The sequence below is a fragment of the Pleurodeles waltl genome, chromosome 3_2, assembly GCF_031143425.1.
Source record: "Pleurodeles waltl isolate 20211129_DDA chromosome 3_2, aPleWal1.hap1.20221129, whole genome shotgun sequence".
NCBI lineage: Eukaryota > Metazoa > Chordata > Amphibia > Caudata > Salamandridae > Pleurodeles > Pleurodeles waltl.
In genome coordinates this window covers 37,490,613-37,514,132 of record NC_090441.1, presented here as the reverse complement: position 1 = coordinate 37,514,132, position 23,520 = coordinate 37,490,613, and positions in this window count along the sequence as shown.

Sequence of the window (23,520 nt, the reverse complement as noted above, 5' to 3'; positions counted from 1 at the left end):
GAGGGGTGCCCGTCGCACCATGACCCCCCTGATGTTCAGGATCCTGGCGGTGGCGTACCCAGAGTTGGATGGGCACTTGAGGGCATCACAGCAGCCACAAGCGGGTGAGACACACTCGCATTCTGCTGACTTTGCGCGCAGTGTAGGGGTCTGGGTGAGGGAGGTGGGCTATGGGTTTCCCTAGGCCAGGGCGAGTTCCGTAGGCAAGGTCTCTCCGTAAGGCAGGCCATGTGGCACCCCAGCCCACCTCTGTAGAGTGCCAAGTACACCTAGTCATGCCCCCGTGTCATCTATGTGTGCAGATGTCGTCCTTTGCCTTGTAGGCCATTTCCCAGGAATTGAACAGTGGAGCCCAAGAGCGTGGCGTAGTGCAGGGGGCTTCTGTGTCTGTCGTGTCCGCCAATGGTAGCAGTAATGCACGCACTCAACATGTCTTTCTTCTGTCGTCCCCACCCTTTTTGTGGTCTCCCTGTTCTTGTGTGTATTAGCATCACCAGGCGGAGGAGCAGTGGCACCGGAGCACGAGGAAGCTGCATCCCACATGGCCATGGAGGGCCACACTACGGACTCGGAGTTCACCAGTGGGACGGGGTGCTAGGGGAGCTCCACGGCGGGGACAGGAGCTGAGACCAGTGACACGGACTCGTCCTCTGATGGGAGCTCCCTTGTGGTGGTGGCAACATCTGTGCCCCCCCCATCTACAGGTACAGCCGCCACCCACCCTTCCAGCACCGCCCTCCCAGCAGCCCCTCAGCCTTCGCCCCGTGCCCGCTCACCCAGGAGGGTGGGCATCACCTTTGCCCCAGGCACCTCAGGCCCTGCCCCAGTCAGCCCTGCTGCCCTCAGTGAGGAGGCCATTGAACTCCTTAGGTCCCTCACTGTAGGGCAGTCTACCATTTTGAATGCCATCCAGTGTGTAGAAAGGCAGTTGCAACAAACAAATGCATTCCTGGAGGACATTCATTCTGGTCAGGCAGCCCTTCAGCGAGCTTTTCAGACTCTGGCCTCAGCACTGATGGCAGCCATTGTCCCTGTGTCTAGCCACCCCCTTCCAACTTCCTCCACCCCAACCCAATCCCCTGTACCTCACCCTATCCCAAGCACACCTACAGACCAGCATGCACACACGCCAACACACAAGGTAAGCTCAGGCAAACATAAGCACCACACATCCCACAGGCACTCACGCAAGCATCACACACATGCAGACACACCAACATCCACTGCCTTCACTGTGTCCCCCTCCTCCTCCTCTCCTTCCTCCCTCCCTGTCTCGTCTACACTCACACCTGCATGCACTACCTCTACAGCCACTACGTCCCTCTCCAGCACACCCACCACCACACCCCGCTCACGTACAGTCACCACCCCCACTACCATTCACACGTCCCCTGTGTCCTCTCCCAGTGTGTCTGTGACGCCCCCTCCAAAGATATACAAACGCAGGCACACACCCACCCAACAGCCATCCACCTCACGATAGCCTCCAGCGCATGCACCTTCACCCAAAGTCAGCAAACGAACACCTCCTACAACGACAACCTCTTCCTCCACTCCCAAAACCCCTCCAGCTACCCTTCCCAGTGTGTCAAAAAAACTTTTCCTGTCCAACCTTGACCTCTTTCCCACACCTCCCCCACCCCGTCCGTCTGATAGGTCCCGAACTAGCACCTCAGCCACAACATCTCAGTGGTGCCTGTGGTCACCGGAATCTGGAGTGCACCGGCCACCAGGGCAGCCAGTGTGGCACGGAGCCACAGCACAGACAGACCCCCACCTGTGAAGCATCAGAAGTTGGCCAGTGCCTGGCGGGAGAGGGGGAAGACTCCAGCCACCAAAGCCGCTCCCAGGGGTCCCGGTGGGAGTGTGGAGTCAGCTCTGACACCTTCCAAGGTGGGGAAGGGCCACAAGAAACCCGGCAAGTCTAGGAAGAGCAGCACGTCTAAGACCGCCATCATCCCCGCTGCCCAGGAGGCCACTGCCAGAACAAGCCCAGCTGCCCAGGAGGCCACCGCCAGCACCAGCCCAGCTGCCCAGGAGGCCACCGCCAGCACAAGCCCAGCTGCCCAGGAGGCCACCGCCAGCACCAGCCCAGCTGCCCAGGAGGCCACCGCCAGCACAAGCCCAGCTGCCCAGGAGGCCACCGCCAGCACCAGCCCAGCTGCCCAGTAGGCCACCGCCAGCACCAGCCCAGCTGCCCAGGAGGCCACCGCCAGCACAAACCCCGCTGGGCCATGAAGGACTGCCCGCAAAAGCCCCGCTGGGCCATGAAGGACCGCCCTCAAAAGCCCCGCTGGGCCATGAAAGACCGCCAGCAAAAGCCCCGCTGGGCCATGAAGGACCGGCAGCACAAGTCCCGCTGGGCCATGAAGGACCGCCAGCAGCTGAGTCCCTGCAATGGAGACCGCCGTCTCAAGCACCGCTGAACAGGGCATCGCCGCCTCAAGCACCGCTGAACAGGGCACCGCCACCTCAAGCACCGCTGAACAGGGCACCGCCGCCTCAAGCACTGCTGAACAGGGCACCGCCATCTCAAGCACCGCTGAACAGGGCACCGCCGTCTCAAGCACCGCTGAACAGGGCACCGCCACCTCAAGCACTACTGAACAGGGCACCGCCGTCTCAAGCACCGCTGAACAGGGCACCGCCGCCTCAATCACCACTGGCTCATGAGCGCCAAGGGCACTGACGCTACTGAGTCCGTCAAGGGCGGAATGAAGCACTCTGGGCACAAGGTCCCCTCCAGAACCAGTGGAGAGATACATCCACTACCTCTGTCCTTAGCAGGATGAAGCACTCTGGGCACAAGGCCCCCTCCAGAACCAGTGGAGAGATACATCCACTACCTCTGTCCTTAGCAGGATGAAGCACTCTGGGCACAAGGCCCCCTGCAGAACCCGTGGAGAGATACATCCACTACCTATGTCCTTAGCAGGATGAAGCAGTCTGGGCACAAGGCCCCCTCCAGAACCAGTGGAGACTGTTATCAACTTGAGAGACTGTGGCTTTGCACTCCCCAGGATGGAACAGTGGGCAGACCACCCACTGTGGAGACTTGAGAGACTGTGGCTTTGCACTCCCCAGGATGGAACAGTGGGCAGACCACCCACTGTAGAGATTTTAGAGACTGTGGCTTTGCCCCACTGTAGAGACTTGAGAGACTGTGGCTTTGCACTCCCCAGGATGGAACAGTGGGCAGACCACCCACTGTAGAGACTTGAGAAACTGTGGCTTTGCACTCCCCAGGATGGAACAGTGGGTAGACCACCCACTGTAGAGACTTGAGAGACTGTGGCTTTGCACTCCCCAGGATAAAGCAGTGGGCTACCCACCCACTGTAGAGACTTGAGAGACTGTGGCTTTGCACTCCCCAGGCTAAAGCAGTGGGCAACCCACCCACTGTAGAGACTTGGGAGACTGTGGCTTTGCACTCCCCAGGATTTAACAGTGGGCATGTGGCCCCCTTGTGGATTTGGCGTTGTGCACTCAACCGGCATACTGTGTGGGCCCAGTGTTCCACGGACTTAATTGGAGCACTACCTGGACTACTATGCTTGGTATATATTTTGTAAATGGTGTATATATATATTTTTGCCTACTTGATTTGAATATATTACAATGGTTACACTCATTTTCTACTGTCTTTGCATTTTTCCGGGGGGTTGGGGGGTGTAACTGTGATGTATTAATATGCATTAGTGTGTGTGTTGTAGTGGGTGAGGGTGGTGGTGTTGCATGTGTATGTCCCTGTTTTTTCCCTCCCCCCTCCCCTGTGTCGTAGGTGAAGTACTCACCGTGGTCTTCGCCGCTGGCGTTCGTGCTCCTGGTAGAGGAGCAGGAAGACTATCGCAGGTAGAATTTGGAGTTCCGGGTCCATGGTGTCCTCGTTCCTCGTGGGGTGTGTAGAGGTGAGCGTTTTCCCTTCGAAATTCCCGTTTCCGACGTGTTTTTATCCGCGGTGAATCCGCCCCGGAAAAGGTGGCTGATTGGCCTGTCATAATAGTGTGGGCGGTACATTGTCTTCCGCCTGTCTGTTGGTGGTGACCGCCGCGCTGTTTGTTTGTACCGCTGTGGCGGTCGGAGTGTTAAAGTGGCTGTCTTTGTTGGCGGTTTCTGCCACGGTCGTAATTGCAAAATGTTTACCGCCGGCCTGTTGGCGGTCTTACCGCCGCTTTAACACCATCCGCCAGGGTTGTAATGACCACCTAAAAATGCCCATAGACATTATTTGACTTGTGACATGACTGAAATAGAGAATACATTTTTTAATTTAGTGGAGGAAAGAAGGAGAGATTTAGAGTCTAAGGGGGTCATTCTGACCTCGGCGGTAAAAGGCTCTTACCGCCGGTCAGAAGACCGCCATTCTACCGCCGCGGCAAACCGCCACGGTCATTCTGACCAACAACTGCCAAGCCGCCAAAAACCCGACATCCACAGAAGGCCGCCTCATCAGCGGGCAGCGATAAACTGGAGATGACCAAACCTCCACCGCCACGCCAACACAAACATGCCCATGCCATTACGACCCACCAATCCACGTGGCGGTATTTCAACCGCGGTATTCCATTGGCGGTACACACCGCCGCGGTCAAAATACACACCCAGGCTCCAAAACCCAGCCACATTGGACAATTTGAAATACACACACCTGATACACATACAAACACCACCCCCACACATCCAAGCAACTATAAAACACACACCCACATCACCCACAAACCCCCACTAGTTGGAAATCGGAGAGAAGGTGAGAGAGAGCGAGCGAGCGAGCACAGCAATCGAAAACCCCAACACACACAGGAACCCAACATCATCAACCACACCACATCTACGCACACATCACCACACACCACCACTCACATCACCGCAAACACCACCCCACACCTCATCCACACCACCCCATGGCACCCCAAAGACACCCCAGGTTTTCGGACCAAGAACTCCGGGTCATGGTGGAGGAAATCATAAGGGTAGAGCCCCAGCTCTTCGGCACACAGGTGCAACACACCACAATAGCCAGGAAGGCGGAGCTATGGCAGAGGATTGTCGACAGGGTCAACGCTGTGGGACAGCATCCCAGAAACCGGGAAGACATCAGAAAGCGCTGGAACGACCTACGGGGGAAGGTACGGTCGATGGTCTCCAGACACAACATCGCTGTGCAGAGGACTGGCGGCGGACCCCCACCCACCCCTCCTGAATTCACAGCATGGGAGCAAGAGGTCCTTAACATCCTGCATCCTGCGGGCCTCGCTGGAGTAGGCGGAGGAATGGACTCTGGTAAGTCTAGTCTCAACTACTCCCCCCCCCCCAACCACCAGCATGCCAACCCACCCCCCCACCCTCACCCTCACCCCAAACCCCCCAGCACACAGCCTCCCTGCCAATGTCTCACCAGCACAACCCACCCAACCCAAAACCAAACCCTGAATGCCAACACAAACCATGGACACCTATCACCTATGCATGACCACTGCACATACCCATCCCCCCCACAAACCACCCTCACAACTCCTGCCACAAGGGGATGCCAGCACTGGGGGACAAGGGCACCCACAAATCGCACACCATGGAACACACAGAAGCAATAACCATACTCTTTCACCCCTGCAGGGCCCGAACGCCAACACACCGGCCAGGAGGGTCCAGATATGTCCATCCCACCCCCAGAACAGGCCCGCAGTGAGGACAGCAGCTCTGTCGACCTGGAACCTGATGACCAGCCCAGACCATCGGGGACCTCTGGACAGTCGGTTCCCCACACACAGACACAGGCCACAGCAGACCTAACCCCCTCTGGGAATATCAGCACCGCTCCCACCCAGCGGGCCCATGCCTCTGTCTCCAGGACAGGTCAATCAGCGGTGTGTCCGCCACTACAGGGCACCCAGGCTGACCCAACACCCCAACAACAACAGGGACCTGGGGGCAGTGGTAGTGGGCACACCGTCCAGGGGACAGAGGCCCGGTGAAACAGGGCAACTGGGAGGGCTGCAGTGCGACAGGGGGGGAGGACAGGCCCAGGGAACCGACTCTCCAAGAGGCCCTCACCACCATCATGGGAGCATACCACCGCTCCCAGGAGACGATGGGGACGGTAATGGCCAGGTTCCAGGAGATCCAGGCACAGCAGGAGGAACGGTACATGGGGTACAGAGAGGAGCTCAGGAACATCGTCCAGGCCCTGAACCTAATAGTCACCACATTGCGGGACCATGTGGCACCCCAAAGCGCCCCTGTCACCAGCCCGGACCAGGAACAGCCTACCACCTCCGCCGGCGCTAATGGACAGGAGGCCCCCACACAACGACGGGCCACCAGAACCCCACCTCCTGCTGAAGATCAACCACCCCGCAAGAGGAGCCTGAGATCACAAAGGAAGACAGAGTAGGATGCCAAGACCCCCGCCAGCCTAAGATCCCCCCGGATGTCATTCCACTGTCCCACATCGTCACCCTGTCCAACCTTGAACTGCCCCTGCTCCATCCTTCCACAGGCATATGGACAATGCACCTGTGCGACCGAGAACTGGACTCTGCCATGGACATCACTCCGCCCCCACCCATCACCGTTTTACTATCATGGACCTATATGCAGCACTTTAAATAAATCACTTATTGCACTAAAAACACTCAGGAGTCTGCTTGTATTCTTAACAAATGTATTACACATAACGGGTCAAAAATGTACAGTTACATTGTGATGACAACATACCAATGTCAATTTGCTTTACTCCATGGCCGAACAAACCAGAAGTCACGCAGTGGGTCATACAGCTCTGAAAAGGGAAGGGAAAGTCACAATTCAGTTGAAAGGAACTGGGGGGAAACCCAGAAAGTAGAGATGCAGGAGGCCAGAAGTACATGTAAAATGACGTGGGGGATTCTTACCTGGGTGCTACTGAAAATACTGTTGTATGACCGTGTCCCTGTTGTCCGTGTCGTCACCGTCGTCTTCCTCCTCTTCACTCTCCACAGGCTCCACAGCTGCTACAACACCACCATCTGGACCATCCTCCTGCAGAAAAGGCACCTGGCATCGCAATGCAAGATTGTGAAGCATACAGCAGGCCACGATGATCTGGCACACCTTCTTGGGTGAGTACATTAGGGATCCCCCTGTCATATGCAGGCACCTAAACCTGGCCTTCAGGAGGCCGAAGGTCCTTTCTATGATCCTCCTAGATCGCCCATGGGCCTCATTGTACCGTTCCTCTGCCCTGGTCCGGGGATTCCTCACTGTGGTCAGTAGCCACGGCAGGTTGGGGTAACCAGAGTCACCTATTAGCTACACACGGTGTCTCTGTAGCTGTTCCATCACATAGGGGATGCTGCTATTTCGCATAACATACGCGTCATGCACTGACCCCGGGAACTTGGCATTTACATGGGAGATGTACTGGTCAGCCAAACAGACCACCTGGACATTCATCGAATGGTAACTTTTCCTGTTTCTGTACACCTGCTCATCGTCTTTTGGGGGTACTAAGGCCACATGGGTCCCATCAATCGCACCAATGATGTTGGGGATATGTCCAAGGGCATAGAAGTCAGCCTTCACAGTGGCCAAATCACCCTCCTAAGGGAAAATAATGTAGCTCCGCATGTATTTCGTCAGGGCAGACAACACTCTGGACAAAATCTTAGAAAACATAGGCTGAGACATCCCTGATGACATGGCCACTGTTGTCTGAAAAGACCCACTTGCCAAGAAATGGAGGACTGACAGAACCTGCACCAGAGGGGGAATTCCTGTGGGTTGGCGGATGGGGGACATCAGTGCTGGCTCCAGCTGGGCACACAGTTCATGTATAGTGGCTTGGTCAAGTCGGTAGTGAAGTATTATATGACGTTCCTCCATTGTCGACAGGTCCACCAGCGGTCGGTACACGGGAGGATTCATCCTTCTCCTCGCAAGTCCCAGCGGACGGTGCCTAGGAAGGACAACATGGAGCACAGAGTCAAACAACCCACAGGTACGTAACTACAGCTTGCACAGTACACGATTGTCAATGCATTGAATGGCTTGTATGAGTGGCAATGCAAGGCCTAGGCCTGTGTGACGCAGTAGTAATTAAGCCCTGTGGTCCCTTGTAATGGCGGCTGCCTGACCTGTGAAGTGTGACAGTGGGATCTGAGGTCAATGCGCTGGCGTGACACACCGTGGCGGTAGGCGGTCGAAGACCGCGGCGCAAAGCCGCATTGGTTAACATCGAACCCTATGGGTTTCACGAGCCAATGACTAGCTGCGCCGGCGGTCGCGGAACGCACTGCGGCGGTACGCACCGCCGCGGGCGTGACCGCCATTTTCTATCTGATTAATCACTCGAGACCTGATGATCCACAGGAGAGGACCTATACTGCAAGTGCTGCTGTGACCTCGGTCTGGGAGATACAATGGCTGCTGCCACTGGGGAAAGGGCCCCTGCCTTCACTACAGAAGAGTTGGAGAAACTTGTGGATGGGGTCCTGCCCCAGTATGCGCGACTCTACGGTCCTCCAGACCAACAGGTAAGTACACTGGGTGCACGTTGAATGGGCTATGCCTGGGTTGTGTATGGTGGATGTAAGATGGTGGGGTGGGGGGACAATGACGAGTGCAAGGCACGACAGATGAGAGCATGTGCCACATGGCAAGGTTGGGGAGGGGGGGCCAATCGCATCTATCATGCGGAAAATTGATGATATTTCAATTTCCACCCTGTACATGTCAAATAGGTCAGCGCCCATCAGAAGATCGACATTTGCCGTGCCATCGCCAAGGAAGTCCGGAACCTGGGGGTCCACAACAGACGGGGCACCCACTGCCGCAAGAGGTGGGAGGACATCCGCTGCGGGACCAGGAAGACCACCGAGTCACTGCTGGGGATGGCCTCCCAACCTAGGAGGGATGCCAGTCGTACCCTGACCCCCCTGATGTCCCGGATCCTGGCGGTGGCCTACCCCGATTTGGATGGGCGCGTGACGACATCACAGCAGACACAAGGGGGTGAGTACCAGCACATTCAGCTATCTTTACGCGCAGTGGAGGTGCCTGGGTGGGGGAGGAGGGCTGTGGGTGACATTAGGCCAGGGCGCTTTCTGTAGTGTAGTCCTCTCCTTTAGCCATGTCCCTGTGCCCCCGCCCCCCACCTCTGTACGGTGCCAGGTACAGCTAGCCATGGTCCTGCATCACCCATGTGCGCATTTGTTGTCCCTAGACCTGTTGGCCCAGTCACAAGTACTCAGTAGTGTATCCCGATTGCGCGGCTTAGTGCATGAGGCTCCTGTGTCTGTCCTCTCCGCCAACGGTGTTGACAATGCATGTACTCAACCTTTTATTATGTCTCCCCCCACCCTTTTTCTTTATCTTCTTGTGCATGTGTGCTTCAGCATCATCAGGCGGAGGAGACTTGGCACCGGAGCACGAGGGAGCTGCGACTCACAAGGCCCCGGTGGGCCATGGCACAGACACCGAGGCCACCAGTGATACGGAGGGCGAGGGGAGATTCACAACGGGGAGCCGTGGTGAGACCAGCGACACCGACACGTCCTCGGAAGGGAGCTCCCTAGCGGTGGTGGCAACATCCGTGCCCCCCGCCTCTACAGGTACAGCCGCCACCCAGCGCACCAGCTCTGCCCTCCCAGCAGACCCTCAGCCTACGCTCCGTGCCCGCTCGCCCAAGAAGGCGGGCATCTCCTTCGCCCCAGGCACCTCAGGCCCTGCCCCTGTTACCCCTGCTGCCCTCAGTGAGGAGGTCATTGACCTCCTGAGGACCATCATTGTTGGGCAGACTACCCTTTTGAATGCCATCCAGGGGGTAGAGAGGGAGGTGCATCGTAGCAATGCATACCTGGAGGGCATTCATTCGGGTCAGTCTGCCCATCAACGATCGTTCAATTCTCTGGCCTCAGCACTGACGGCAGCCATTGTCCCTGTTTCCAGCCTCCCTCTTCTAACTGCCTCCACCCTGTCTCTGTCTCCTATTCCTCTGCCTATCCCATCCACACCATCAGACCAGCCTGCACACACCTCAACACCCAAGGGCAGCTCATCCAGACATAAGCACCACAGATCACACAAGCATTCACCCAAGCAACACCCAGATGCAGACATGCCAACAGCCACTACCACCTCTGTGTCCCCCACCTCCTCGTCTCCCTCCTCCCTCCCTGTGACGTTTACACTCACACCTGCATGCACACCACCAACAGCCAGTACACCCATCACCAGCACACCCTCCAGTACAGTCCGCACACGTGCAGTCACCACCCCCACTGCCGTTTACACGTTCCCTGTGTCCTCTCCCACTGTGTCTGTCACCCCCTCTTCCAAGACACACAAACGCAGGCAGCCACTCACCCAACAGCCAACCACCTCACGACAGCCTGCAGCCCATGCACCTTCACCCAAGGACAGCACACCTGACTCTCCTACAACCACCTCCTCTTCCTCCACTCCCATAACCACTGCACCTACCTTTTACCTTGGTCCTAAAAAGTGTTACCTCTCCAATCTTGACCTCTTTCCCTCACCTGACCCACCCCCTCCATCTGCTAAGAGTCCCAAGAGCACCTCAGCCACCACCAGCCCGGGTTCACGTGTCAGCGTAGTCCATGGATTTTGGAGTCCCCCCTTTGCCAGCAGTGAGACATCGGTCAGCAGCAAGGGGACAGCCAGCCCCCCCCCCTGGAAAGAGGACCCGGAAAGTGAGGGGCCGCCGCGGGAGGAGTGCCACGGCTGCCCCCAAGGACCAAAGTTCGGACACTTCACCTGCCACAACATCCAGGGGAGGCAAGGCCCAGAGAGCCACAGCGAAGGAGGGCAAGGGCAGCAGGGCGGAGAAGACAGGCAGCAGGAGCGCGGACCAGGAGGGCCCCACAAGCCCCATCCCGGGTGTGAGGGAGGACACCCAAGGGCCCAGGACACCGTCACCGAAGGGTCCAGCAACTGCACGGTCAGAGGGCGACTGAGCAGGGAGTCCTGCCCAGGTCTGACTCCCTGGTATTACAGGACAAACACCGCTGAAGAGGGCCCCGCCGTCCAGAAAGGCACCGCTGAAGAGGGCCCCGCCGTGCAGGAAGGCACCGCTTGAAGAGGGCCCCGCCGTCCAGAAAGGCACCGCTGAAGAGGGCCCCGCCGTGCAGGAAGGCACCGCTGAAGAGGGCCCCGCCGTCCAGAAAGGCACCGCTGAAGAGGGCCCCGCCGTGCAGGAAGGCACCGCTGAAGAGGGCTCCGCCGTCCAGAAAGGCACCGCTGAAGAGAGCCCCGCCGTGCAGGAAGGCACCGCTGAAGAGGGCCCCGCCGTGCAGGAAGGCACCGCTGAAGAGGGCCCCGCCGTCCAGAAAGGCACCGCTGAAGAGGGCCCCGCCGTGCAGGAAGGCACCGCTGAAGAGGGCCCCGCCGTCCAGAAAGGCACCGCTGAAGAGGGCCCCGCCGTGCAGGAAGGCACCGCTGAAGAGGGCCCCGCCGTGCAGGAAGGCACCGCTGAAGAGGGCCCCGCCGTCCAGAAAGGCACCGCTGAAGAGGGCCCCACCGTGCAGGAAGGCACCGCTGAAGAGGGCCCCGCCAAGACAGGCCCCGCTCCGCTGGGCCCTTCATCTCAAGCACAGCTCCACTGTGCCCCGCCGTCTCAAGCACCGCTCCGCTGGGCCCTTCCTGTCAAGCACCGCTCCGCTGGGCCCTTCATCTCAAGCACCGCTCCGCTGGGCCCTTCCTGTCAAGCACCGCTCCGCTGGGCCCTTCATCTCAAGCACCGCTCCGCTGGGCCCTTCATCTCAAGCACCGCTCCGCTGGGCCCTTCCTGTCAAGCACCGCTCCGCTGGGCCCTTCATCTCATGCACCGCTCCGCTGGGCCCTCCCTGTCAAGCACCGCTCCGCTGGGCCCCGCCGTCTCAAGCCCCGCTGGGCCAATGACTGTGCCGGTTCTGTGTCGTGCCAATGTTCACGCTGCACTCGGCCCACCCTGCCTCCTCCATTGCCTTTGGAGACTGTTATCCACTTGATGGACTGTGACTTTGCACTCCCCAGGATATGACAGTGGGCAAGCCACCCATTGTAGAGACTTGAGAGACTGTGGCTTTGCACTCCCCAGGATTGGACAGTGGGCATGGTGGCCCCTTCTTGGATCTGGCGTCGTGGACTCATGTGGCTGTGGTGCCCCCCCTTCCCTTCCCCCTGAGGTGCCTGTAGTTTTGTCATCTGATGCCCCTGCAGTGTTCTCTCCAACGGACTCAGGTCTCCTGTGTGGGCTTTGCCCATGTGTTGATACACTTCGGCCCACGGACATTTGCAATTTCTGTGACTGTGCGGGACTTTCTGCCTCTATTTCTCGGTCACGCAATGTTTACATTTGAAATTTTTTCCATCATTTTCCTATTTTGACATGTCTTCAATGAACCTATTTTGTACATAAATGTTGTTTCTCACTTGAATCATATCTTTTCGTTATTCCGGGGGGTTTGGGTGGGGTCACTTTGACTTGGTGCTCTGCATTGGTGTGTAGATAGTTGGGGGGTGGGTGTGATGCGTATGTGTGTGCCCGTAACCCTTCCTCCTCCCCCCTCCCCTGTGTCGTAGGTGCGGTACTCACCGTTGTCGTCTGCGCCGGAGTTCGTACTCGTGGTAGATGAGCAGGTAGACGAGAGCGGGTAGGATGTGTAATTCGGGCTCCATGCTGTCCTCCGTCCTCGTGGAGTGTATAGAGGTGAGCGTTTTCCCGTTCGTAGTCTGTTTCTGCCGTGGTTTTATCGGCGGGGCTCCCGCCCCGGATGAGGTGGCGGATTGGTGAGTTGTGATAGGGTGGGCGGACATTGTCTGCCACCTGCCTGTTGGCGGTGACCGCCGCGCTGTTTGTCTGTCCCGCCGTGGCGGTCGGAGTGGTAAAGTGGCAGGCTCTGTTGGCGGTTCCCGCCAGGGTCAGAATTCCATTTTTTGAACCGCCAGCCTGTTGGCGGGTTGGCCGCCGCTTTATCACCGACCGCCAGGGTCAGAATGACCCCCTAAGTCTGAGTCAGATAAAAACCTTAAAAGACAACATAGGTGGAATAGAGAAGAAATTGAACATCAAGTGAAGGGAAACCTACCAGCGTTAGCTTAAGATTGGCAGCATAAAGGAAAGTTGTGTATTCAAATTGAGTAAAGCTATTTGGATCTATTGCTTACTGGAAAGAGTGAATGTGAACACACATTTAAGGTTAGAGGAAAGAGTGAATTATATTTAGATGGAAGAGATTCCGTAATACCTGGAGTATACTTTATTTATGGAGAGAGTGTGTAAGGGGTGGTATGGTACATGTTATTTAGGTGTAGTATTTCTGAAGATTTATCATGTGTAACATTATGATGATCCTGTATGGAAAACAAAACCTAGAACTAAGAGAGGTGTAAGTTCTGGAGAAGTAGTGGTAAATATTTTTGGTTAATTGATTCTATCTGTAGGTGTAATTCTGAATGATTTGAAAATTAGAAGCTTGTCTACCATAGTGAATAAGCTGGCAGTGAGTACAGACAATTCCTTGTTGCTTGTAAATACTGAGATGGTAGCGATAAGATCTACGGTGTGGCAGAACAGACTTCTATTAGACCTTATTCTCGCAAGTGAGGGGGGAGTCTGTGGGATGTTAAAAGTTCAGCAATGTAGTACTTACATCCCAGATGAAAGTATGTATCTAGAGAAATACATTCAGAGCATTACTGGGTTGAAGAAGGATTTGAAGGAATTGGAAGCAACAGGTGCATGGGAGGCTATTGGGAATGATTTGCTGCTGTAGGCAGACGGATTGGAAATTTGGGAATTGGAATTGTGGGTTCTATTCTGAACCTGTTGTTGTTTATTGCCATTTGTGCAATAATAATAGTTGTGGAAGAGAATCAGTGTAAATATTATGATGACATTAAGTGTCTGGAGGAGGTTAGATGGAAACTGTTGAAAACTACAAGGATCTAGTCAGTCTCATTAAAGGATTTTATTATGATTGTGATGACTTAACTCGTCATCAGAAGGGGACTGGGAAACGCATAACTTTGGTTGCACCATCATGTGTTACGGAAGTGCCATAACCATATAATTGACAATACATATATTGTGTGATTTAATGTTACTAATGTAAAGTGGAGTCCAAGAATGTATTACTAAAGGTGTATTCACAGTAGAAAATTTGAAGTTCATTTATATGTGTGTTCTAATATTTTATTTTAACCTTCTGAATCGTAATACTTATTCATGTACATTTATACTTGTTGAAATGTAACATGGTGTATCTGCCTATAATCATGTTTCATTTATGATTCTTGTTTCCATTCATAATTGCAAGGTGCACTAATATTCATGTATTTTGAATGTGCCTTATTAAGTTAGCATAATTGAAGGCCTGAAACATTTGATTTCTTGTATTTAACCTCAACATGGAGTTTTGCTCGTATTCCAATTTGTTTTCTTTGCAGGAACGTTTGTGCAGGCCTACAGTTAATGAAAGGCAAATTGTGTATTTGAGATAGTGAGGTACTGGAGGATACTTTTGCAAGGAAAAGGAGTGCCAAGGAACTGGGAAGAAAAGACTCCTGTTTGTGTACCAGACACCAAGAGACACTCAAGGTTGTCCTGATGTTCAGTTCATGGGATGTGAGGTTCCATGGGAGTTGCGAACTTCAACTGTGCAAGGAAGATGGAAAACTACTGGGATTGATTTTTTTAAAATCTGTTTATTGTTTTACATTAGTAACCAAAGAAAGAAGCCATACATAGGATACATTGCATGTCATGGGAAATATACCATACATAAATGCATCAATCATCATTACAATATTTGATACAGTATAGAGCATCATGTTGAATGAAAAAAAAGACAAAGAAGGTATGTAGCTTCAAAAGCCCCAATTCCATGTGATGGCAGGGGGGATAAAATGAGAGATGGGGGACTAGTAGCAACGTGAGTGTGTCATCTGCTTTGGCTCATTGCAGTAATGTATTTAACCATTTGTGAATGTCTAAAGCCATTGAGGTTTCCATTGCATTGCAATCTGTCTTTTAAGGAGGACAAATGCTAGGTTAATGTAGTGGTGCAGGTGTTCATCACCCTTGGCTCGGGGTGAATGCCCAGGAGGCAGGACCCTGGGTAGGCTCCAAGGTGTGCTCCGATGTTTCTAACACTATGATCATGATTTTAATCCATGTACAGTTTAAGGTGGGACAGCCTGCACTATATGATAAAGCCCAGCATCTGCCAGCTTACATCTTGGGCATTCCGGCTTGGAAGTGGGGTATATTTTTCTGATGCATAGGGGAGGGAGATATATTTAATGTAAACAGTTACGCTGTGTATAGTGGAAATGTGGATTCTAAGAGTCTTCTTTGACGCCCTGGAGCAATCACAACCAGTCCATGTTAGACAGTGGTTGATAAAGTACCTCATTCCAACAAGGCAGTGATTTGCCTATGTCAATCAAGCTGTTAGACAACAGAACCTCGTATATAATTGAGATGGCCCGGCGCATGCAGCTGTATGTGAGCAAAATTTGGAGGGAGAGCAAGTGAGTTGGTTCTGTTGTGCCACTGCTCCATGTGGTTCTTATTACATGTTTGATTGCTTGATATGTTAAGAAATGTCCACTGCCATTTGGTATGTTTCCTTAATGTCCTCAAATACATTAGAACGTCATCCTGAAAAAAATCAGCTAATGAGTCAATTCCCTCATCCCTCCACGGCGTCCAATCATGTTGACTAGCTATGTCTTGTATACCTGGAAGGTGTATCAAGAGGATCGCTGGCGAGTATGGGATGGTAGGTGTTGGGCCATAGATGTATGCCTGCAACATAATTGTGTCATCATCATCAAACTCGATCCCTTGTGAGGCAGACAAGGGTGATCCTTTTAACCAGGTATAAACACTCAGTGCGCCTAGTGGGTGATCGGTTGATCATCCAGCCAGCACAGAAGCCATTGTAACAGGACGTCTGCATAGTATAATTCAAAATTAGGATGCCCATTCCCCCTGCAAGAAGTGGGTGCTTTGCCATTCCTAGGGCCCCCTATCGGTGTCTTGTACCCAATATTAGGTCTGATAAAAGTCCATGGAATTCCTAGAAGAAACTTTTAGGGAGTATTATCGGCAAGGAAGCAAAATAATACAATAATTAGGGAAGAACAAACATTTTGGCAATCGCCACTCTTTCCATTGGGGGCAGTGGTAATAAGCCCTTATCGATCTCTCCACCTTCCTTAAGTTACCCTCCTCTTGTGCCCCATTAGTATAGTAAATCTGGACTCCTAGATATGTCCATGTATCATAACACCATTGTAAGTGATGTTCTGGAGAGGGGTCCCTGTAGGGTTCCGGGGTGGATGTCAGAGGGGATACACAAGTTTGGGCCAATTGACTCTGAGACCCAATACAGCTCCAAAGTCATATAGTGAGCGTATCAGCTCCAGGGGTGAGGTTGCAGCATCTTGCAAGTAAACCAGAGCATCATTTGCATATAGCAAGATAATGTGCTGTACATCAAGTTTCGGGATTCCCCATACCCACGCTCGCAATCATAAGTGGCAAGCCAATAGCCCGATCGCAACTGCGAAGAGCAATGAAGGCAGTGAGCAACCTTGTCTTGTACCTCACAAGATCGGAATACTATCTGAAATCAGTTGCCCCATTCATACCCTGATGACAGGTTCGGAGTATAAAGCACCCACCCAATGAACCTCTCACCAAAGCCCATACGGTGTAGTGTGGCTATTAAAAAGCCCCTGCATATGGCATAGAAGGCTTTTCAATATCAAGAGATACCGCAACCCTAATATACGCTTCTGGGGGTATGTCCTGAATAATTAGCAATAAACGCCAGATATTAGGGAAAGTGCTGCGACCTAGTATAGCGCCCGATTGGTCCTCCGGGACCAAGGTCCCCAATATGGGAGCAGCCTATTGGCTGATGTCTTACCTAGGATCTTACAGTCTAGGCTCTGTAAGGATAATGGACGATAAGACTGTACGTCCCAGTTTAGGCAGGACCACTATCAGTGCCTCAAGTAGTGAGTTTGGTAGCTGACCTTAAGAATGGGCCTCATTTAGCACCTCCAGGAGGGGTTGAGCCAAATGTGTTGAAAAAGCAGCATAATATTCAATGGGCAACCCATCCGTGCCAGGGGTTTTGTTTATAGCCATCTCAGTGATAGCTAATTGAATTTCAGATAATTTAAGTGGTTCTTCCAGTTTCTCTCTTTGCAGTTGGGATTAAAACGGCAGCGTAATATCAGATATGTCTGTAGTAAATCAGGGTTAGTTGAAGTAACATCCCCATAATGTGCGCAGTAATAGTCACAATACACATCATCTATATCCGTTAGTGACATGGCCAATGCGCCGTAGCCCCGTCAGATTGCACTGATCGGCTGTTGCTGCTGTGTGTCCTTGAGTAGCAATGCCAGCAACCTGCCCGATCGGTCACCCTCTGCATGTTGTCTAGAAAGATGGTATTTGTAGTCATGCTTACCCAGTCTCGTCTCTGTCTCTACATGTGAAGGTCATGGACCAGTGAATAAAAAGAGAACTAACGTTCCAGTGGGTGGCCCAGTCTCCACACATCATGGAGCCTACATTGAGTCAACCACTAGTTGAAGTGTTGTGTCACCTTGATTCCCTATGTTTCGCAGGGGAATAGTAGGAGCTATTTAACTTCTAGAACGTGGAGCCCTTGCTTGACTTTGGAGTAGGATACCCGGCGGCACTGAACCTCCATTGTGTAGTCTTGTATGCTGTGATTGTGGCATTAGCAAACAAACACAAATGATGGACGGAATGCAGAACCAATCAAACATTCACCAATAGTCACAGATCTGGGATAAATCCTTTAATTCTTTTGCCTACCATGCCACCCCAGTTTGGACCCAGCCATATGCAAAACAGTCTTGACCCTGTTCCCCATGGGAACAGCCCAGCCTGAACTGCCAGGCCAGGTCCTCTCTGGGACAGAAACAAGCATCCTGGGACCAGTTTCAGGGTATCACCCTTCATCAGCCAGGCTAGCTTGAATCCAGTGGCATAGTGAGCCCGGTACCCACCTCTGGGCATACCAGGTGCACTTAGGGCAGCAAATGGAAAAAAACACAAATGATGGACAGAATGCAGAACCAAATAAACATTCACCCCACAATCACAGATCTGGGTTTAATCCATCAGTTCTTTTGCTCACCATGCCACCCCAGTTTGGACCCAGCCATATGCAAATCAGTCTTGACCCTGTTCCCCATGGGACTGTACAGCCCGAACTGCCAGGTCCTCCCTGGACCTGAAACAAGCATCCTGGAACCGGTTTCAGGGTATCACCCTTCAACAGCCAGGCTAGCTTGAATCCAGTGGCATAGTGAGCCCGGGACCCACAGCTGGGCATACCCAGCGCACTTAGGACGGCAAAAGCAAAAAAATACAAATGATGGACCGAATGCGGAACCAATCAAACATTCAACCCCCAGTCACAGATCTGGGTTTAACCCATCAATTATTTTGCTCACCATGCCACCCCAATTTGGACCCAGCCATATGCAAATCAGTCTTGACCCTGTCCCCACTGGAAAAAAGTCCAGCCTGAACTGCCAGGCCAGGCCCTCCCTGGACTGGAAACAAGCATCCTAGGACTGGTTTCAGGGTATCACCCTTCATCAGCCAGGCTAGCTTGACTCCAGTGCATTGGGAGCAAGGGACCCACATCTGGGCATACTCTTTCCACTTGGGGTGACAAAAGCAAAAAGAACCAGTGATGGACGAACTGCTGAACAATTTCAAACATTCACCCCTAGTACAGAGATGTGGGCTTAAATCCATCGTTTTTTTGCTATTTCACCAAGATCGGCCTTCCATATCTTCTGCTCTGCGGTGAAGGTGGGCTACCTCCTTCTCCACCCCCTTCGGTTTCTCCTGTAGTTCTTGCACTGTAGGCCGTGTTGTGGCCAGTGTGTATTACGTGTCATGTACTCTGTCCATTAGTCCGATGGTCAGCTCATAGCAGGTTCACATCGAGCAAGTCAGTATCAATCCGGGCCTCCAAAGACATTTTTGTGTCCAAAATAGCCTGCAATATTTGGTAGAGTGAGCTTGGAGAGTTACTTCGAGTTTTTGTAGGCTATCAAGGGTTCTGGCTGAAGTTGGGGTGGTAGTCTTTGCCTTGCCATTGGCCAGTGAGTTAGTGGTCCTAGATTTCCCCATCATGGTGGGTCTAATTGAGTGATTCCAGGTGCGTCTGATGAGCGTCGAACATAGTTAAGGCTTGGTGATCGTATCTAAGATGTTCAGGGTCAGTTTCACCAGTGAGGGTGGCATCAGGCCAATTTAGCTCGAACACCTACTGGCTGAGGCTCCAATGGTCAGAGGCAGCCAGAGCGAATTGGGTGGCTGGGCGTTTAAGTGGGAGGCCAAGTCGGGAAAGGACCCCACAATCTCCCCCAGGCTGCAAAACAGGTGATGAGCCTCTCTGTGTGTTGCACGGGATGGAATTGGGTCGCCAATTTCTGCTGGTACTCTCGCAATGGCCCGGTGTAGATGTTGATACCTGGGTACTCTGTTTGTATAGGATAATCCCCAGGGTATAGTTATAGCACTACCAGGCAATGTGTAGCAGTTTGGTTTCATATGTGTACGTTTTAAATGAAATCAAATCACCCCGTGACGCTCAGCACCTTATGTTCCACATCAGTTGGTGATTCAGGGAATGATTTCCAGCTGGAGAAGCAGGAAATGATCTCATAAATGCACTTCACAATGACAGTTCACCCTAGTAGAACGGCGGTACACCCCATCTCCATCTATCATTTATGTCCTTTAGTTGATGAGGAAACCTAAAGCAACGTCTTGGTAAAATAATGCTAGGCCAGGTCTCTCAGGTAGTGAAGGATAACTTAACCATGCACTGAATATCTATGTTGCAGCAAAATAACAATGTTGGGTTTAAGTTCATATATATGTAGTAGCCCATCAGGGAAAATATTTTAAGGCAGATGTAGTTTAGGCGAGTAATGTGCAGGGAAAAAAACATCAGAATTAATTAAAGGGTGTCATTTACACTCCCCTCCTGCGCATTTCAACTCGTAGGGCTCAGAAAGGCGCTGTGCAGGCAGGACAGGCTCACGTCCTATTTGGAGTGCTGTGTGGGCAGCAGCCTCAGACAGCCATAGGGATCCCAAAGAAGTGAGGGCTGCTTAAGAGGGGACTGTAACAGATGGACAGGCCACGGCCTCTGTGTCAAGCATGCGGGAGGGACATTTTCCCCTGTGTTAACTCGCTCCTGCCTCTGCGTTTTCTGTTGTGCATGTCCCTCGGTGCCCGGGCTTCCTGCATCTTGGGGGATGATTCCTGCTTTCAGGCTCTGAGCGTGGTCCCCCTAAGAGGAAGGGGGATCCCCTTCGCTTCCACAGTCTAGACTGGAAGCATCCGATCTCACAAGTCTCTGTCCCCTGGAGAGTCAAGTAGGCAGTGGCCTCCGAAATATGCGGGTATGCCCCTGATGGCTGAATCAGTCTGGGCTGGGATGAGTCAGTTAAGTAGGCCACGGCGCTCGAGTTACGCATGTAGGAAGGCTATTTCCCCGTCCACGCTCTACTTTGCCAGCTGTGCTCATCCCCCGATGCTTGGATCCACTGCATCTCGGGGATGATTTTCTCTCCCAGGTCCAGCGATTGGCTCCTGTTCAATGGCAAAAGCTCCTTATCGTGAAATCGGTCAAGAGGGGAGATGTCCGATCCTGTCAAGCTGTCGCAGGCCCGGATTGGAGTTGTCCACTGTCAGCTTTAGTCCTCATTACAACCCTGGCGGTAAATCCCGCGTACCGTCGTGCACAAGACCGCAAACACACCGCTGCGGCAGCGGAATTCCGCTACAGCTATTACGACCCACAGCTCGGAATCCGCCAAAATCCAGACACCCTCACAAGTCCGCCACACCAAAGGTCAGTGATAAACTGGCGCTAAGAAAACCTCCACCGTCACGCCAACAGGAATACGCCCACACTATCACGACCCACGAATCCACGCGGCGGTCTTTCAACCGCGGTAATCCATTGGCGGTACACACCACCGCGCTCAAAATACACACACATATACAAAATACAACCACATTGGACAATTCGAAATACACACACCTGATACACATACACACACCATTCCCACACACCAAATCCAATATAAAACACCCACCCACATCACCCACAAACCCTTACGACCAGAATTGCGATAGAAGGCCAGAGAGAGACACCACCAGAAACAACACTAGCATCCACAGGCACACAACATCATCACTCACACAACATGCACGAACCTCAGAGAACACACACAAACACATCCCCTCACACATCACAACACACACCACCCCATACATCACCCACACTTCATCATGGCACCTCAACGACACCCCAGGTTCTCTGACGAGGAGCTCAGGGTCATGGTGGAGAAAATCGTCTGGGTAGAGCCAAAGCTATTCGGATCACAGGTGCAGCACACCTCCATTGCAAGGAAGATGGAGCTATGGCACAGAATCGTCGACAGGGTCAACGCAGTGGAACAGCACCCAAGAACTAGGGATGACATCAGGAAGAGTTGGAACGACCTACAGGGGAAGGTGCGTTCCGTGGTCTCAAGACACCAGATTGCACTACAGAGGACTGGTGGTGGACCCCCACCTCCTCCCCCACAACTAACAACATGGGAGGAGCAAGTCTTGGCAATACTGCATCCTGAGGGCCTCGCAGGAGTAGCAGGAGGAATGGACTCTGGTAAGTCAAATCTTAACTATTATATCCCCCACCCTACCTGCATGCCATCACATACCCCCACCCTCACCCTCACCCCCATCACTCCAACACCTCACACATGTCCCACTATCACAACCCACCCATCCCAACACCAAGCCCTGCATGCAACACCAAAGCATGGACACCCAGCACCAAACCATGTCCACTACAGATCCCCACACAGACCCCAAACCAAATATCACACAAGGACCTAGACAAGAATGCAACCACTGGAGTACGGGGTCACTCACCCATTGCACACGATGGCACACACAGATGCAATAATCATGCCTTTACACCTCTGCAGGACCCCTATCCAACGTCACCAGACATGAGGTTCCAGACATGTCCACTCCCCCCACAGAAGAGGCCCACAGTGATGACAGCAGCTCTGTACAACTGGACCAAGATGCCCAGCCCGGCCCATCTGGGGCCTAGGGACTGTCGGTTCCCCTGACACTGGCACAAGCCACCACAGAGCCTCCCCCCTCAGGAAACACCAGCACAGCACCCACCCAGCGGGCCCATCCCTCTGTCCCAAGGACACGTCAAGCAGCAGTGTGTCCACCACTACAGGGAACCCAGGCAAACCCACCACCCCAAGAAAATCAGGGACCTGGGGGCAGTGGCAGTGGGCACACGGTTCAGGGGACAGAGGAACAGGGAAACAGGGGAACTGGGGGGACTGCTGTGTGACAAGGGGAGGACAGGCCCAGGGAACCCACTCTCCAGGAGGCACTCCCCAACATCATGGGAGCTTACTATCATTCCCAGGAGATGATGGCAACGGTACTGGCCAACTTTCAGGAGACCCAGCGGCTGCAGGAGGAACACTATCTGGGGATCAGGGAGGAACTCAAGTCCATCAACACCACCCTGGTCACCATTGTAGGGGTGCTGAAGGACCTTGTCAACACCAGGAGGGACACTGTGGCACAACAAGGGGCCCCTGACACTAGCCTGGATGATGAACAGCCCACCACCTCCACCGGCGCTAGTGGACAGGAGGCACCGCCACAGGACCACAACACCAGCACCCCACCCCCTGCAGATGGAGAGCCACCCCGCAAACGGTCCCTGAGATCCAGGAACAAGACAGAGAACTTTGCCAAGACCCCGCCAGGAAATGAGACCCCCCTGAATGTCATCCTACTGTCCCACTTTGTCACCCTGTCCATCCTTAAACTGCCCTAGCTCCACTTCCTATGCCCCTTTGTACAATGCACCTGTGAAACAAATAGACTGGACTCTGCCATGGACATTCCTCCACCATCACCCCTGACCATTTTACAACCCTCTCCACTTACTAGCACAAAAATAAACACACATCATTCACAAAACAATCTGGAGTCAGTCTGTGCTTTCACAAAGGTCTATTTTCAATAACTATGGAATATAGCAATGTCAATTTTATTGTCAACATACCGATGTAACACAGCTCTAGTCCATGAGGAAATATAGCAGAGCTCACACAGTGGGACCCACATCTGTTAAATGGAAAGGCAAAGTGACAAGTCAGGGTCCATACACTGGGTGAAAGTGACAGATTTAGGATAGGTCAAACAATAGTATGAGATGTGGGAGGCAGTGATATCTTCTTACCTGTGTCTCACTGGAAGTATTGCTGGATAACGTTGTTCCTGTTTTCGATATCCTCTTCTTCTGCCTCCCCTTCTTCACTGTCCACAGGCTCCACAGCTGCCACAAGACCCCCAGCTGGACCCTCTTCCTGCAGAAAAGGCACCTCTCGTCGCAAAGCCAGGTTGTG